This window comes from Arctopsyche grandis, chromosome 6, assembly GCF_051622035.1.
Source record: "Arctopsyche grandis isolate Sample6627 chromosome 6, ASM5162203v2, whole genome shotgun sequence".
Taxonomy (NCBI): domain Eukaryota; kingdom Metazoa; phylum Arthropoda; class Insecta; order Trichoptera; family Hydropsychidae; genus Arctopsyche; species Arctopsyche grandis.
Window position 1 is genome coordinate 18,953,014 of NC_135360.1, and position 19,728 is coordinate 18,972,741.

A 19,728-nucleotide genomic window follows, 5' to 3' on the forward strand; every position below is an offset into this window, starting at 1 on the left:
TACCAACGATGGCATCCCTTACATTTATTTATTACATCAGTAGTATTCAACAATTAAGAATTATCTCAATTTCTGACGGAGTGTGCGTGACTTATAAACTTATCAACTGTAATAATTATGATTGCTCGATACACTTTATCTACATACATATATGTTTTATGAAACCAAATTACAGTCATACAATAAGAAGAATAAATAATAAATCTATAATAATTTGGAAACACAACTATCTATATGTAAAATAATGTGTATGTTGTAACGTATTAAAAACTTACGTATTTATTTACATTGTACGTACATACATTACATATTATTTTAGTTGCTTAGAAAAAAATACGAAAAGGTTGATTACCAATGATATCGGTGAATTGTGAGCTCGTTCAATAAACGTAAGGCCAGGTAAAACAGTAAAATCCTTTGAAAGATTCTGGCTCATTGTGTCCTAGCGGAAACCGTAATAGCTTTATAGTTAAGACTTCCTGTCCAGATGTGGCAAAAACACAAAAGCAATTGAAAGCTGAAACGCTAAAATAGCCTTACATCCCTTGAATAAATAGGTATTTGTAGTAGTACGAAAAAATTGTAGTAGGTATGTAGTTATTCGGAAATTGAAATATATTAAAGAAGATCACAAATTTCCTAAATTATCATTACTAACAATAATATAGGAAATCTGGGATGATTCATTACTCATTAGCAACATTGGAAATGTTGTTTAAATTTTTTTTCTTAACGCGTAGTAAAAAAATAAAATAATGAAATATTGTTTAAAATAAAATACTACTTTCGGTTTACGAATTCTGACCAAAACCTTATCAGCTCTAAGTTATGTACATAGTACATAAAGAATACAAATAAAAATTTTCAGCTTGATACGTTCAGGGGGGGGAATAGGGATCCCAATCGAATATTCGGATATACGAGTATTCGAATTATTCGTCTGATTTTTCAGCCATTCGTTATTCGAATATTTCATCAACTATTCGAATATTATTCGTATGTATATTTTTTTATAAACTAAATACACAAAATCAACATGAAAAGAGTGAAGCCGACGATTATGAAGAATATAAAATATATAATGGGGATTTGATTTTGATTTTTAAATGCTTTTTATTATTACGAAATTATGTTCACAATACATCTTATATCTATTTTAATAGCTACTGATCTACTGATCATTTTCTATTTTACAATTTTATTTAATTTGGTTAGTAATCATAGTATTATATTATTCTAATGTTAATCTACAGCATAATAGGAAAAATAGCTCAAAAACATATTTACAATCCTTATAAATGCTCATAATATATCTAATACATAATATTAATTAAAGACTTTCTAAAGTCGATGAACTAAAGCAGATTGTGTTTAGGTTATCTGTGTTTATACCTTTAGTTATATATTATTTAGTATTATATTATTCTAATGTTAATCTACAGCATAATAGGAAAAAGAGCTCAAAAACCTATTTACAATCCTTAAACATAATGGGGATAATTGTGATGAAAGTGAAGATAATGAAGAAGATGAAATGTCTACATGTGAAAAAACGGATTTTTATTCATTAAATACGGAAATGTTTGAAGAAAATCACTTTTCGATCGATAAAAATCTCTACGAAATTTTAGAAAACATCAGAAAAATAATACGAATATTTAAGAAGTCACCGGCGAAATATACATTTTTACAAGAAATCATAATGAAAAAAGAAAATAAAAAATTGAAATTATCATTAGTAAAAACGCGGTGGAATTCAATGGCAACTGTGATAATACGATTCATTCAAATTTATGCTTAGTACATATGTACATTAGTACATTAAGTACACCTTTATAGTACATTAGTACACCTTTTTTTAAAATTTTCGAATATATTCGAATATTCGAATAGCTCTTGATTTACTATTCGATATTCGAATAGTTGAAGTCGACGAATATTTGGGATCCCTAGTGTGGACAGAATCGTGGCCACAACATTTTCGACCTTTTTGACCAAATTTTGACCAAAACACATAGACACACACAGAAACACAGACACACACAAACACACATACATTTTTTTCGAGATCATTAAAACGTGTTCAGTGATCAATTCTGAGTTCGAATCAGTCAAAATATCGAGTTCGAATTTTCGCATGATCACAAAACTTCATATATTGTTACAACGTACATATATGAAGTTAAAATGTATATATGGCTACATATGTAGAATATATTGATTGGTTCTGTAGATGGGAATATGTATGTATGTACATACGTTTAAATAAAACTTTTTTTAAGAATGACATTAATGTAATATAATGTCATCTATTGATATAAATGAAAAGCATTGCATAGTAATTTCAGTACGATTTAAAATTGAAATAGATGTCGCTTTTTAATCAGGAATCACAAATTTAAATATAGCATAAAAGCTTTTACCAATATTTTTATCAACAGAAAATATTAATTTCAAACAGTTAATCATTTCAAATGAAAAAAATAGCAGGGCTATTAAAAAACTCGACTATCACAACTCCGTCTACGACTGTACTATTTTTCCACAATCCGGCTGTAAATCCAATTTTAAAAATGTAAAATATATTTTTTCCATTAGTTTATTTGTTGAATATCTTTGGAGGTTTGGAGGTTATGAATATCTTACATGGTACCACAAAAATATGGTTTGGTGATTATTCCGCAAAAAGCGATCTCGAGCACGTTATTAAAATCACGGAAAATCTGGCACCGGAAAATTCCATCCATCGAGATTTACCCACTTGAAATATCATACTAACGGGAACTCGAGTGCTAAATATTCCGTAATCGTGATTTTTGTGGCAACGATTGTTGGCGCGCGATCCTACTTTGCACAATAATCCGTTTACCCATACATATATAGTGAGCTAATTAATAAAAAAAATTTCAATATTTTGTATTTTCCATTTACAAAACTAATAAAAAATAAGCATTTGTCAAATATCAAATTTGAATTGGTAATTTACCATTTTTACTAACCTCTTATACGTTTCACATGGTTTTCGTGTAAGCGGTCATTTTTTATATCCCTTATCTCTTATCCGATCGTTTTCATACTTTGCCATATTGCTCATTTTGGTCATCAATATAATTATGTTATTTAATAAAAAAATAAGTGAAATTTAATCATAAAATTGGAATCGCTCGTATTTTAACAACTTCATAGAAAGCTACAACTTCACGACTCCAACTTCGATTCCAATATCCTGCATAATATATATAATAAGACAAGCAATGATTTTTTTGTTTTGTACATAAATATTTATATAATCAGTATAAAATAATAAACCGACAGGTATTTTAATTGTTATTTTATTTATCCGTTATAACAAAAAAAAAATTAGGTAAAACATTTCAGTGATTAGTTGATCAAATTTAATATTTGCATAAGATACATACATTTATCGACGATTATATAAATGATACAGATATCAATGCTGAAATGGAAATTTGAAGAAGGAAATTGAAAATGCCAGAATTGCCTTCTGCAATATGAAAATTATTTTGTGTTGTCGAAGGTTGTTTATGAAATTACGTTTACGAATCATGTGTTACCATTTTATGGTAAGTGTTACTGTACGATGCGAAACGTGGACGGTATTAAACATTAGTTGCAAACTTGAACAAGATAGAGTCCTTTGAAATGTGGTGTTACCAGAGGATGTTAAAGATCTAATTGAAGCAACATGCTTAGAACAAAACTTTACAGCTGCTTCATAAAAAGAGAGCGAGAAAAATTCTTGATACGGCAAAGCGCCGAAAAATGGAATATTTTGGCCACGCCATTCGTCTTCTACAGATAATAATGGCGGAGAAAGTAAAAGGCACACGGCGGCTTGGGAGAAATAGGCTGGAGCAACAGGTCATGGATGGGACTCGGACTCAAAACATTACTTCGGCTTGCCCATTATAGGACAAAAGTCGCCTGGCCTATAATTTATAAATAATGTCTGCCCATGGTAATTGTCTACGAGCTAAACTTTAGAATCACCCCGCACTAAAACGACATCTATAGAAAATTCATCTTGGCGTTGTGGAACCAGGAATATTTTGGAATCGGTTTCGTTCTGTCATATGGATTCGACCATCTTTTTACTTACCTCTTATTAAGTTCATTTGGTTTTCGTGTTAGTGGTCATTACACACAGATACTCCAAATACTGCCGATCGTTTCGGATGCAAAGTCGTATTTCTTCGTTACATGCTGGACAAGTTGGAATATCACCAACTAATTATTTTTGGATCAGCCACGATACCATTTATTCACGATTATCTAACACTAGTGTTGGGCCCGTTGATTTCAACTGGTGTTTTCGGAAAGGAATTGATAGACGAATTAAAATAAAGCTATATGTTATATATAAATATAATGTGAGGTGAGGTCACATACATACCCACATACATACACACATACAAACACACATCGTATCCGTTTTTATATATATATATTATTATTCTTTTAAGTTGAGAACGAAAAATAACGGTTTTTTTTTACGTAAATATGTTTTTTACGTAAAACACTCATTTTTTGCCGGTGTATTTAACTGGTGCGAGGTGCATCTTAAGTGTCCCCCATCTACGTCCGATCACCGATTTTGTACAAGTAGAAGAACATTTAAAATAGGAAATTGATTAAAAACTATGGTCATGGCCGTGAACGAAGGTGCGTTGGCAATAGTGCGTAGCGGTTTAGGTCGCTGTTGGCAGTTGTGTGCGGGCGTCGGCGAGTGTCGGTCGTGGAGTTTCAAATCGCATCTGTTTACCGCGCCAGAGATGAAGGCGAAGAGTCGCAGCCGCAGCCGCAGCCAAACCCCCGCCTGACTTGACCAGCCGCGCCCCTCGCCCCTCGCCCCTCAGCAGAGGCTCAGCCAGACGCGCCGCACCGAAACGCACGGTACTAAACGCACCCCCACGTCTTCATAATCCTCCCGCACTGACATCCGACCCACACACCCCTACCCCACTTTCACCCCCCCCCCACCCCCCTACCCCACCCCACTTCCCGATCCCGAACATCGTTCTGTCATTCATACAACCGATGATGTTTTCGAATCCGAAATTGTTATTATTGTCATGTATTTTGTGTATATTTGTACGACGTGCTCGATACGTCAAATACCGTAAGTTTGTTCAGTGAAACATCACTGAACGTTTTCGTTCGAGTTTCGTCCGATCGGTGTCAAGTCGCCCACTCGGGCGATTTCAATGATCGATGAAAACATTCGCCTCTGCGGCTTTGTATTATAAATATGCCGTTATGTACGAAACTTGAACCAATTATGTGTGTTTGTTTATTTTCGGTTTTTGTTTTTTCAGTTCGTCGTGACTACTGCACGAGAGTGCACACACTCTGTCAATGTGTATACACATGTGCAATAATACAGTGAAGTATTACACATTTTTTTTTATGTGTGTATTGCATTACCGTATTATATTTTATTTTAAATTTAAATTGTCAATGTTATAAGGGGCATATACAATACATATTTTTATGCGATGATATTTCAATTGGATTATATTATACAATATTTTCCTTTTAGTGAGTGATTCACCCCAGAAAGTATTTTTGATGAGTTGAAATTGTCAATATCATTTCCTATTATGCACTTTGATGAATTAATAAACACTATACTTATATGTATGTGATAACTACATATATTTATTTCAAGTGTGATACTTATATAAATACTTTAAAACGTTATGATTTATCCGATTAGTGCCGTAAGGCTGTCGTTAAAAATAAATTTTCATATGCATTTACACAAATTGTGTATTTTAATCTTTAACAAAATAAATTATTATGTAAATGGCGCCGATAATGTTGCGAAATTTTTCAGTTTAATATTGTTTATTGATATTTTTTGTACATAATTTTATTAACAGTTTTTTTTTTTTTTTTTTTAAATGCTTTTTATTATTACGAAATTATGTTCACAATACATCTTATATCTATTTTAATAGCTACTGATCTACTGATCATTTTCTATTTTACAATTTTAATTTAATTTGGTTAGTAATCACAGTATTATATTATTCTAATGTTAATCTAAAGCATAATAGGAAAAAGAGCTCAAAAACCTATTTACAATCCTTATAAATGTTCATAATACATCTAATACATAATATTAATTAAAGACTATCTAAAGTCGATGACCTAAAGCAGATTGTGTTTAGGTAATCTGTGTTTATACCTGAAGGGTATAGACATTTTGTTGTAATCACCGAGACTCTTCACAAGTGTGTTAGTATGGTTATTAGTGATTCTTTCATAGAATCTACTGGTTAGTTTGTTAGTAATGTCTGTAACAAACGGAATATTATATATAGCATGCAGTTTTTTCAGGTTAGTATATATGGGTGTATTATAAATTATTTTAAGGGATTTATTTTGTATTACTTGGAGCTTGGAAAGGTTAGTATTCGAGGCGTTATTCCATACAGGTGAAGCATAGGTTAATAATGGTAATATGAGCGCGCGATATAATTTTATTTTATTTAGCGTTGATAAAGAACTATGGCGATTAAATATTGGATATATTGAGGATATACCCCGCATCGCCTTATTAACAGTTTATTGTGCCCCATCATCGTTGAATATCATGGGGTCGAAGCAATTGGGCTCATTCAAATTTTTTCAGGTCGTAAGCACTTTCAGTTCATGACCAAATTTTAACATTTCGATTTTACTAATATTTTGTAATTTGTAAATATTTTGAGTGTTAGTTATACAATTGAAGCTGTTCAAACATTCGTTTGAATATCATAGTGTAAAAAAATTATAAATACTCGAAGTTTGCTCCTTAAAAGTGTTTATATAGAATGTTATTCTATAATATAGAATCTTTTTCTATGATTAGAAGCCTTGCGCAAAAATAAGTGGTGCTTAATTGAAGATGTGGTTGTTAAAAGCCTTTTAAGGTTTTACTTCGATGCATCCTACAAGGATTATTAAGTAGAATGATATCATCATCATCCACAACCATTCACCATCCACTGCTCAATGAAGGCCTCTCCAATAGGCTTCCACTCGTCTCTGTTTTGCGCAACTCTTATCCATTTCACCCCACACACGTTCTTAATTTAGTCTACTCATCTTCTCTGCAGTCTTCCTTTTACCCCTTTGTATTCTCTCGGGTACCATTCTAGCACTTCTTTTGTCCACCATTCGTCCATTCAGCCACGTGACCCGCCCATTGCCATTTCAATATCTTCTCTCTATCCACTACTCTTGTTGTACTTCTCACCTACGTATTCTGTTTCCTGTCTTTTCTCTTTATGCCAAGCATACAACGTTCCATACTTATTTGATTGTTCATAAAATCGACGATTTTCATCAAACTGACGTTGAGATTTGTCTATTTTGAATATCGAAGATTTAGATTAGATTTACGTTGCGTATGAGTGGTAGGGTTGATTTTCATATTCCAGGGTTTCACTGAAAAAAGTCAATATTGTGATTATTTTGGGTGAGTGACAAACAACATGTAAATAAGTTGTATTAAATTTCAATATATTCTCGCTGTAATTGTTCTCATTGTACATACATACGTAAGCAGACATTTCCGATTCAAATCCCAGACCTATCCCTTTATAGCTCGAGCCTATTGATGTTCGAAAATAGTCGTTTGACTCAATACATAGTTAGCATGACAGTTTATTGATACTCGAGTATACGCTTACATCCTTATATGGCCATATCGTGAACCACATAGGCAACTAGCAACGAATGCTATAGGTTTTTCATTTTTTTTTTCAGTCTGTCTGTCATGTCACTTGAAGTGTTTCCATTGATTTTGCGCCATTCATTAGCCTATTGTTAGTCGGTGAGTAAATTGTTTGGGTGCGAATCGTTGTGGTATTTAATTAAGTCATTCGATGTAGTACGTATGAATGTACATATGTGGATTGCGCAAGCTTCGCCTACTCCTCCTTGACTGGGTACCGATCAGTATTTAGCTCTCGTCTCGGAATGCGTTTTTTGAATACGAGATTAGGTTCGCTCATCCGCATCGCCATTCCCATTTGCAATCCATCACCTAGTCTATATATCTACCGTTTGACCGATATTTATCCGAAATGTGGGGTGAAATGGTAGCGGCGACCGATTTTACGATACTGCATTGCGCCACTCCCTCTATTTCTCCCTCCTCCCAGCAAACTGGGAAGGTTTCGCACGTCTCGGTGGTATTTCTCGGTTTTCTTTGGCTCAACTTTGACTTTTATTTTTCTTGTCGTGCTTTATTTCTCCTTTTAGCTGGTGGTTTAAATAGTAACGGTTTGGTTTTTCATCTGTTACTTATATTCTCTCGTGGTATCTTGTTTTGTATTCAGCAATTCTCTCGTGGTATCTTGTTTTGTATTCAGCAATTCTCTCTAAGGTATACGAATGGGGTTTACGAGGCAATTCTTCGAATGGCAGCTGGTCGAGTTGCCTCGAAATTGCTGTTAGACTGAAGACTTCGCTGACATTTGAGTGTCGGAAGTGCGTTTCGGTATAACACCAATGTAACTATGTGACATTTTGTTTTCGACTTGAACACGAACGGAAGTAACCTATTTATTATTTGTAGGGATTTTGTATTTTTATTTTTATTTTAAATAGATATACCAGGAAAGCCTAACAGGTAGACCCCAATGCGCCTTCCTATACAATTAATTACAAACATTGCAGCATGTTTATTACATAAATCGGTGTATTTCGATAGTCTGGAAGTACACGAAATTAAAAATTAATTAATTAATTAATCCATAGAATTGCACATAATTTTTTACATATTGTAGATAAACCAAATTCAGATATTTGTGACAGCGGGTAGAATGATTTTTGCCAATTTGATGGAGGAACCATTTCAACAATGAAATCATATAAATTGGCAAACTCTGATAGGAAACGATCGACGTGGAGTCACAAATATCCAAGTCTGGCCAGCAGCATTAAAGATTGGCACGAGATCGAACCCGGTAACCTCTCGGTGCTAATCATAAACGCAACCACCGAGCCATATTTCTGTCTGTATCTGAAACCCAATGATGAGATCTGTTTAAAATCTCATCCGATCATAGACATTCGAGTAAGATTCAACTTTTCCATAAAGGTTTGTTTATACCAGTACCTACAGCTAAACAGCAGTGTGAGAAATATTCTTTTGTACATTAATATACATATTCGGCAATGTATACGCATATCTATTCATATTATGTATACAGCAAAACACGTCACCAAATCGTATCACACAGAAACGCTTTTCATTTTTTGGCCACTATGGAAATATTCACGCATGACTTGACGTCATAGTGGCGAGTGCACCCGTACAATATTGACTCGACGATACGACGCTAGCAATATTGTGCCGTATCATCGCGCTTTGTAATGTATTTATAAGCTGATTTTGCCTTGCACTCGTTTTGGACTTTTATATGAAAACAAGTATTTTTAATCTTTATTTTATGTATAATATTTTAATACTAATGATCATATTCATTGATTGATTGGTGTCCAAAATCGCTCATAAAGCTTGGTCTGGTATTGGACACAAACCATTAATATCTTCTTCTTATTTTGTACTTATAATTGAGTGCATACATCTATACATCTGCAAATTTTTTTATCCTCGGTTTTGCGGAAAAACAACTGATTGCGTGTCAAGCGAACGGTCGACCGCAAAAGCGATTCCAATGATGACTTCACCGTTCGCATTAAATCCATTTTAAATTCGTCATTCAACCCCTTTTGCGACTGTTTGAATCATCACCCTTCCCCACACCCGGAGAGAACTGGCCAACCCTGTGCTTGCCATTTGTATCGATCAGAATAATGCAAACTGGAACCGAATTGTCCCCTAACCCCACTCGGACAAAGAGCGGTCAGTCATATCCGAAATGGAAATCGCGTAATCGATTTCGCAATTGTGACCACAGTCCACTTATTATTTTGCAAAATTACTCTGAATTCTCGGAAACAACGACGAATCAGCGTTTGCTAGATTTGTTGTGTCATAGTGTATTTTTTAACTTTGGAACAAATCGATGGAACGCAATTGACTTGAAAAAGAATAATATTCAATGGAATTGAATCAGTCACGTGTATTACATTAGTGTTTAGAATATTAACGGTAACGTTTTGAATACCGGTATAATCTTAACAAATTTTACAAAAATTCTCAGAATGTATTTTTTTTTTGCTTCAGGCTGTAAACATTCATTATATATGTATATAGCTATCAGTGTAAATTTACGATAGCTATCACTCATGTCATGACGGAAACAAGAAACTGATCTTTCGTTTCGATGTGGCATAAATATCCTTTGAATTGTGCACGTTATCTTTATACATATAATTGACCTATCCTTTCTCGCAAAATTTGAACTCTATAATATTTTCTTTAAAAAGAAAATTCTTTATCAAATCAATTGCAGACATATAGAGTGGTATGCATGCAAAAAAACGCCACCGTGGCGATCCTTGGCAAAACCCATGAGTGTTTTCAGTGATATTTTATCCCTGTATTGACATTGTCAGGTTTGACGGTGATCGTTGACGGTGATTCCCATATTTGAAAAAATGTGGGAGAACTTTACGAAATAAGATCTTACGAATTATCAGGCTTAGGCTAGGGATGGGTGCAATTGCAAATAACAATAAACCGTTCCATTAGTGTTCAAAGCAAGAGAGCAACAAAGCTTTTTTTTTTTAATTTTTGTGACCATTGACTTCTAATAATGACATGAAGATACGCGCATCACAGCTGGTAACCACGAGCACGTCCCATGACACACTTTTCAGTGTGTACCATTAATATGATGCGATGTCAATAAAATTGACCATCGAGTGAAAGAGATTATTCTCCTGTACAATTTTGATTAAAAAAACATGGCACAAGTTTTAACTGTTTCTGTTATTTATATATGTTAGAGTTAAAGTGTATCTTCTAGTTGTAATATATTTTGACTAGTTGGAATGTATTCCGTCTAACCCACTTAAGTTGATACATATGTCGAATTGTATTCCAACTGGTCAAAATATATTACAACTGAAAATACAGTGTAACTATAAGTTGGTACCAGGTAGGATGGAGAGTTTAAGTTTTCGAGAAAACGTCTTTCGATATAGTCAATTGAGTTGGAAAGTCACATTTTTGTTTTAAACACATTCTTGGAGTTATAAAAATACTGCATTGTTTGTAATCGGCCAGGAAGGCGCATTGGGGTTTATCTGTTAGGCCTTCCTGGTATATATTTTTTTTTACATAGATATATACCAGGAAGGCTTGACAGGAAGACCTCTATGCGCCTTCCTAGACAATTAATTACAAACAATGCAGAATTGTTATTACACAAATCACTGTATTTCGAGAAGCTGAAGGACACGACATTAACAATTAATTAATTAATCCATTGACACATCTATGGATTTTAGATTTGTACATAATTTTTCAAATGGTACATAGATTAAATACAGAAGATTTGTGACGGCAGGTAGGATGATTTTTTGCCAATTTTGAGGAACCGCTTCAACAATGATCAGATAAAAATGGCAAACTCTGATAAGAAACGATCGACGATCGAGTCACAAGTATCCAAGTCTAACCAGCAGTATATCGGGATCGAACCTAATAATCACTTGGTGCTAAACATACACGCTACAACTGAGCCTGCTGGCAGTTTATATAATTAAAATGGCATATGTATGTAATAAAAAAAAATATGGTTCCAACCAATGGTTATTATTATTATTCAAGTGATGATTGACTCATCGGGTCAAGAGAAGCGCATCAAACGAACCTTTTGTAAGCAATGTGCAATGCCGAATTTGGTACGTGAAATCAAACCGCCTCGTTTAAGCATACTGTCCCAGTTTTATCGCCTCACAATTTCTCCATCGATCGTTTGTTTATCATTGGTCGTATTTGGCTTACGATTAACAACGCTTTGGAAAATTTGGAAGTCCATCGTTTGTTGTGTGTTTGTGTTTTTACTCGATAGTAACGAGCTCACGCATATGAGTCGAGTCGTAAAACGAAACAAAAGGAACCGACGAACCACACGGAGGTCGGAGATGAGCACAGATGTGTGCGGGGGAGGCAGCAGAGTAGTAGGCGCGTTTCCTCAGCACAATGACCCTAAATCAAACACCATAACTGCTCACGCAAATCACTGCAATTAGTCAAAAGTCTCGCACCAAGTGGGACGACACTCCGATGGGTAACCCTCGAATCGGCCGGAAGCCGGTTGAGTTGGTTGTTAGTTTTCGCTCACCGCAAAGGTCACACGATATTTTTGTACAACATTTTCAATAAATGTAAATTTCCGGATGATGACAATGGTTCGTTAATATTGCGCGCAATTTTTTTTTTCGCCGTTAAAATTATTAACTCGGTTGCACTATTGTCGCAACGCTCGTTAAATGTGGGAGCTGGGCTATAAAATGTGTAGTATTCGGATTTTATTTGGCAACAGAATCGCTTCAGACTTGGGTACACTCATCTACGTATGAGACAAACCTTGTACTTTTTTAATATAACGTACATATTGATCGTTATATCTGCGTGGTGTATGAATCATAGTCTTTTTTCAATATAAAAGTTAGTGTTTGAACGTTTGCTTAGTATTACAGTTTGAGCTTGTGTGTTTGATACGTTATCTTTTTTAAACGGAAGTGCTTATTCTTTGATGGATTCTTTTCCACGTGTAATTTTGTTTATAATAGGATGTTTCATTCGTTTTGAATTAAACTAAGTATTGAGGCGTTTCAATTTTATCTTCTTCATAAAGGACGACTCGGTTATTGTTCTTACTAATTAATCATCCTTTTGTATTTTTGAAAGTTTATTACAGAATACTCTAGATCTTTTCTATAATGCAACGAAACAAGACCACCCCCACAGGGACTCGACCGCCTGCGTCTGAAATCTTAAAAAGCCACCCTCGTAAAAAAAACCAAGACATTATTTTAGATTAACTTGGATTTTCTCCGAGGTAATGTAAACCTACTGCCGTTTCTTTTAAAAATTTACGGGGCTTACTCGTTTATTTATTTGCTGCTTTTTTTTGTTGTTGTTGATTTCAAATATGATAAATTCAGAAGTTAAGTAAGGCTACACAAGATTATTTCACACGAATAATATGATTTTTTTATATGGAGATCTGATGATTTCTGCAATATAAATTTGCTTTGATCTTTCATACGAATGACGGTTGGCTAAGATGGTACGGTAGTACTAAGGATGGTGGAAAGTGAAATCATGCGTGTAATGGTTCTAGAAATTACACTTCGGTTCTTACTATTCCTAGCTTTTCCACATCCATCTTAATCGTTTCATGAAATTGAAGTTCTTTATCATATAACCAGCAATAAAGCTGTGTTTAGCGTATAGTGCTAACAGCTGAGGGGTCACGGTTCGAGTCTTGGCCCAATGTTGCTGACCAGACTTCTTGGTTGCATGTCGATCGTTTCCTATCATAGTTCGCCAATTTATCTGATTTCATTGTTGAAACGATTCCTCACCAAATTGGCTATCCATTCTTAATTTTTCACCATTATTTGAATATAACTTCAAATGTATATTTACATATAGTACAAATTTGACCATAAGTGTCGCTTTGGCAACCTGTAATGCCGCAATGATAAATCTTATATATAAAACCAAAACGGCGTCTGTAATTCTTTTATGATTGGCTGTCGTCAAAGTCGTTTCTGATTGGGTGGATTGGTCAAGACGTTTGTGATTGGTCGGCCATTAACCCTTTGAGTGCTGACGTCTTTTCTGTTGATAGCCCGCCACGCTGAAAATTTCGCCAACATTTCCAACTAGAAATATTTAGAAATCCAATAGAAAGCAGGTATAAAATTAAGATATTCCGGTGTAAACCAGTCTTTATATACATTGACACGGATTACACGACCCATTTTCAATGCATTTTTTTTTCAATGCTACCTGGAAAGGCTTAGCGGGTAGTATTCTTGTTTACTTTGTACATGTTCAAAATACAACGCCTATCGGCGTTTTTCAGGCCGAAGGATTTGCTGGTTATTTTATGTCAGCATTCAGAGGTTAAATAGTATAATTTTTTTTCGATTCAAATAAATTTAATAAAAAAAACAAATGAACATTTTTTTCATTTTACATATATTTACTGAGCGAAGCCGGGTATCATCACTAGTATAATATACAATTAAATACGACTTAATTAAAAAAAATTATCCACTAATGATGACATTTTTCGCCGAAAGTTCACTCTGATGACATTTGTCCGCCCCCTAATATGCAACACATCATGCACACTACGTTGTTGGGAATTCGGTAACTTTTCACACGATCTTTTTTTCTTTTTCTTTTGACACTATGCCAATTTTTACGATATAATAAAGGCATTCGGTTGCACCGATTTACCTCATTGCTGCATAGATTGGATAACATTCATGCACACATTGCCGAATTATTATTACACACTGGCTTATTTCTCGTTATTATATCTCAGCGGCCTTCTCTCCAGTCGACATTCGTACATGACGAGCATTTGAAAGAGTGTTTGTCGATTCGTGTTGCTCATTTATTTTGTGTCATTGAATCCGAGCTCGACGACGTCACACAAAACCGACGGTGTGTATGAAGAGTACCGTTCACGGCGTGTCGTCTGGGTCATTCGTTTGCAGACACTGCACTCGGGTCTCCATTTTTACGGTTAATCTCTAAAATGGACCCTCGGTTACCTGTGGTTACGCTCTCGAATTTGGCGTAACGAAGTTGCGTATTGCGTGCGTAATTCGGCCCTGGTCCAGCCGTGGGGTATGGATCGACTGGGGCGTGGATGTGGGTCAGGAAACTGGGCCATCCGGGACCACAACTGTTACCCACTCGTTTATTCCATTTCTTATGCAGTTTTGTACGTGGCGTCCTAGTTGGTATACCGCAGTGTGGTGTTTTTATTGCGCCGTCTGTTTTTATCGTTATCTCTCTATTCTCTCGGGTCCAATTGATTTCGTTAATGACTAATCTAGTCAATTAAAAACATGCGAGGAATTCATACGTCATCGTAAAGGCGTGTTGTTGTGTATTATCCAGTTTTGGAGAATCTTATGTGTGTAAACTTGTCAGATTCGATCTGCCGCGGCTCGGTTCGGAGGAAGTTGTCAGTTTGTTCTGTAAGGTTTTTTTTTTTGGTAATATAATATGTACCAGGTTGTTGAATGTCTTTTGCACGATGCAAAATGTTTTTGATGACTTTTTGACTAACAGTTGGTGTAGGTGCGTGTTCTGGGTCTACACGTGTCGGACATGTGAGCGAAAATGTTGAAAGGTTTCGAAAAGGGCGTTTGCTGCGCTCTAATTTGACACTGTCTTATTTGTTGCTTTACATTGAGTGTTGTATGCATGTATATGCTACAGTCCAAGTGTACATTTTGGTATTTCATGAACGTACTAGTTTGTTCATATATTAACCAATCTGGCCCAAAGGAGCAAATTGACTAACGAAATAGTTTTTCATGCACAAACTATTAGGCCTAAGCTTATATATTGCCAATCGTTTGTTCTATCCTCTATGTGTGTTTGTTTACCTTGGGTTGTAGTATTTTTAATATAATATAAGAGGAATCGGGAATTGGGTTCCATAGGATTTCCCTTTTGGTCAACTTTTTCAACTTGGTATTTTGGCATATCAAGGTTTTGACAGCTAAAAGTTTCATGCGACACCTGGTGAGTCTATTAGAGGATAGCTTTTGGCTATTAGCACTTGAACTAAAACCACCAGTTCGTGTATGAACAAACTAGTATATTCATCAACGAACCGGAGTGAACACTTCGACTGTTAAAATATATATTCCGTATGGCGACATTAATTAAAGGCGCAGACACTTTTTTTTATGTAGATAGTTTTTCCCAATATATGTATATATGCTATCGGAATCCGGGCCAAAACTCACCCCTAGAGTGTTTTCGGTGATAATTTATCCTTGTATTGTCGGTGATCGATAACGGTGATTCCCATATTTGTAAACATGTAGGAGAAACTTGTCGAAATAATAAGATCGTACGAATTAACAATGACATGCATACACGCCCATTCACAGCTGGAGTCCACCTAAGCATGCCGTTCCGTACGATTCAGCGTGTAATGCGCCTTAACGCTAGCTATTATTTTGATGTGTTCATTAAGCTTCTTCTTTTGTTCATTTTTTTTGTTTATTCTTTGCAACACGCTACTGTTTAGTTGGACTCCAACTCGAACGATTTTAGGATAAAATTTTTATATAAAATTGTTAGTAGAAATAATAATAGCGATAAGCGATTCTAGTTAAAATAATAACGATTTTTAAAATATAAAAAATTAAGGAATTAAAAAAAATCACTAAAAATTGACATTATATAACCCAATTTATTGAGTTATTGGTAATGAAATAGGTATAAATACAAAGTAAGTCCATTCATAGTGTATGAATTTCACACTCAAACAAATCAATTTAATAAAACACTAAAAATGAAAATAAAAAAGTATGGAGGAAATAATCGGTTTTGGCCACAGCACATTAAAATACGCGCAATTCCACGATTTTATTTATAATGATATTTAAATTTATGATTTTTATAAAGAAATTATTAAATTTCAATTTAAAGGTCTGTTCATACCTATTCAGCACGACCCGAATCCTGCAAGTACGTACAGTATTCTTTTAGTACATTCTATATGCGTAAATGCGCATGCGCGAATGGAGTATGAATACGTCCATATAATGTACCAAAGAATACTATCCGCACTTGCAGGACACTTGCAGGATACGGGTCGTGGAAAGGTATGAACAGACCTTTATTTTGCGACGCCGACTCCGTATATTTTCTTCATCCCTGAGATTCACATTTATTTTACATCCCTTTATTTTACATGCGATACGGACTGTGTATTCGATTATTTAAAGGCAGTATGTGAAATTTTATTCGTATTTGACGGATTCTCAAGTAATTTTCTATACGTGTAATTCTATTATATAAATTATTTTTCAATATTTAATTGCATATTAACATGATTCACACGGCATATAAACATTTTTAAAGCTTATGATCGCCTCTTTTGATGCGTATAGCTAATTGTCGTTATCTTTATATTTCTACATATGTACATATCTGTGGCTTTTAGTTATTCTCCCATTCCTCGTGGCCTCCGTTTCTTAAATTCACTGGATAGCGCCATTGACATTTGTCACATTTCTCGTCATTATCTGCCCCACTTCCTAAGTTACGGAAGTCGTGACCATTTAGAAAGGTTGAGTTAGTTTGTTTAGTTATGAATTTTAATGTTTATTTTTTGTCTTTTCTTTATTTTTAATTGTAAAATTTCATGTACTTTTTTCCTTTTGTCCTTTCATAATCTTTTTAGCACACTCGTCGCTTTGGAGCAATCTGTTAGACGAGTGCGTTTGATTAATTGATGATGTATAATAAAATAAAATTTGAATCGTCACTATTGGCCATTTCTATATTTTGCTGAAATCCATAAAAAAATAACAATTTTTTTTTAATGTAAAAACTCAACTCGCCTTTACCGTAAGACATTTTTAATTTGTACGTCTCGGCACAATCAAATGTTGACACCTCGATAAAATAACAGTGTTTCTATACATTGTAAACATGCTTGGAATTAATTTGCATTATGTGTAAATTAATTCCAAACAGATGTGACAGTGACTATGCACATTTACCGTAAGCATAAATTTATCTTGGCCAATTGCACGTGGACAAGGTTAATTTCACACTAATTAGTTATGGAAGAACACGCTGTTGCGGAATAAAGAGAGGGCCGTGATATGTATGTATGTATATTTCTCGAGGGGGAGTTGCAGCGGGCGTGCGTTGCAGCGGAAATAGCTGAAGCAGCACCATCAGCATCAGCAGCTTCAACATCAGTAACAGCAGTGGCAGCTCGCGACCGGTGGCATTGAACTGAACTCGAGACAGCAATTACGGGGACACGTGCGCCGGTAAACACCTGTCCAAACGAGAGCTTTCACTGGCGCGTGCATCATGACAACACACCACCACCATAATCGACGGTGGCCGAGCGTCATCTGGTCGGCGACATTGCCCCAAATTCATATCGAACGGCCACAATGAAACATCCTGCCGAGGTTGTTGTGGGTACCATGTTTCCAAGTGTGACTCGAGCGCAAAATGGGAAATCGTTCGTACTGATGCGAGGAATGATGAATGCCAAAGGTCAGAGAAAATGATGGACTACTCCAAGTCATCACTGACAATGCAGGGCTGTCAACCGGCGAGACTCTAATTCCATGTGTGCCACGACTTTCACTGTTAGAAACTCGAGCGCACCACTTCGTATTCGTTGTATTTTATTGATGCTCTCAAACTGTTCCGAATGCAATGCATAGTTTATTTTGCGAGTCATTGCAGTTTGATTTTATCTCCGTCTGTTAATCGCTTGTGCAAAACTTTCAATATAAGAATGTACTTATTGTTGGCATTATCGATTGTCGGTAAGGTAGTGGTTTCCAAACTTATTGCTACTAGGTCTCCCTTTTGAAAAAATCTTGTATAAATATAATTGACAGAACAATACAATTCTTCTTCCAACTGTATTATCAGCAAGCAGTATTCATCGCAACTTTATTCATCGAACATTATTTTTATCATATCAATACCTGCTGGTTAAACTAGTGTCTCTCCTATTGTATGTGTTTTTTTTTTTTAATTTTGGGTTTCTGTAAGAAACTTAGTACGATACTAGCAATGAATTTGGTGAAACAGAAACTATTTTTTTGAACGTTTGCTTCTGTTTATTAAACTGATCTAATTTTCTTTGAAAAATTCTATGGGTTTACCAACGTATTCTGAATGCATAGTCTCAAGGTGCCGTTTTAATTTTCTTGGTTCCATACTATCTGCAGCCAAAACTTTCAAACGGAACAATCACGTAGGCCTCTCGTAGCCATCTATAATAGTACGTGAATCCCATTAATAAATAGGATGTTCTATCGTATTTTCTTGTCCTGATATTTCTTCTTCCTTGTTCCATGTTGTAAAGTCAAAAATTGCACGCGTTTCAGGAAAAAAAATTGAACAAGACTAAACTGCCACTTCCAGTTAACGGTTCTTCATTAAATTTTATATGGATAACTCGGTATTAAGCTTAAACTTCTAGATATGAAATTTCAGTTCAATGCACCCAAAGGATTCTGAGAAAAACATAAATAAGCTTGATTCTCTAGAGTAAAAGTAAAACTTTCGGTTGAGGTAAAAATATTTAAAAAAAAAAGTATGAATGTATAAAATTTATAATTTCTATTGCATGTAAGAAAGTTTCAGTTTGATCAGTGGTTTGGGAGATAATTTAATCCCAAAATTTAAGAGGACACCTTTGTATGTATACGGGGAGGTTTAATTTAAAATATTATGTTGTATTGATAAGCATTTCGTAACCGATACTAAATTTCAGTTCGATAGGACTAACGGTGTTCAAAAAATACACAGACACACATACTAACAAAATCACACACATTTTTTTCTAGATCATGAAAATCTTATCAGTGATCGATTCTGAGTTCGAATCAGTCAAAATCTATAGTTCGAAATCTATTGTTACTACGTACGTATGTACGTTGTAGATAAAGATAAAAATGTTATATTATAGTATATATTATTTTATTTCATATTTTTATCTTATAAACTAGCTTTTCGCACCTCGCATATATGGTATATTA

The 19,728-nt window shown here is 34.7% G+C and overlaps 1 protein-coding gene across 1 annotated transcript in view; it reads left to right on the top strand.

Annotated features, from left to right (window-relative positions):
• Window positions 1–4,725: 4,725 nt before the first annotated feature.
• CdGAPr (GTPase-activating protein CdGAPr) overlaps window positions 4,726–19,728 on the top strand; it is a 29,471-nt gene continuing 14,468 nt past the window's right edge. The window contains exon 1 of the mRNA XM_077433533.1: window positions 4,726–4,914. The gene's annotated coding sequence lies outside the window, so the exon portion shown is untranslated. The remainder of the gene's footprint in view (window positions 4,915–19,728) is intronic.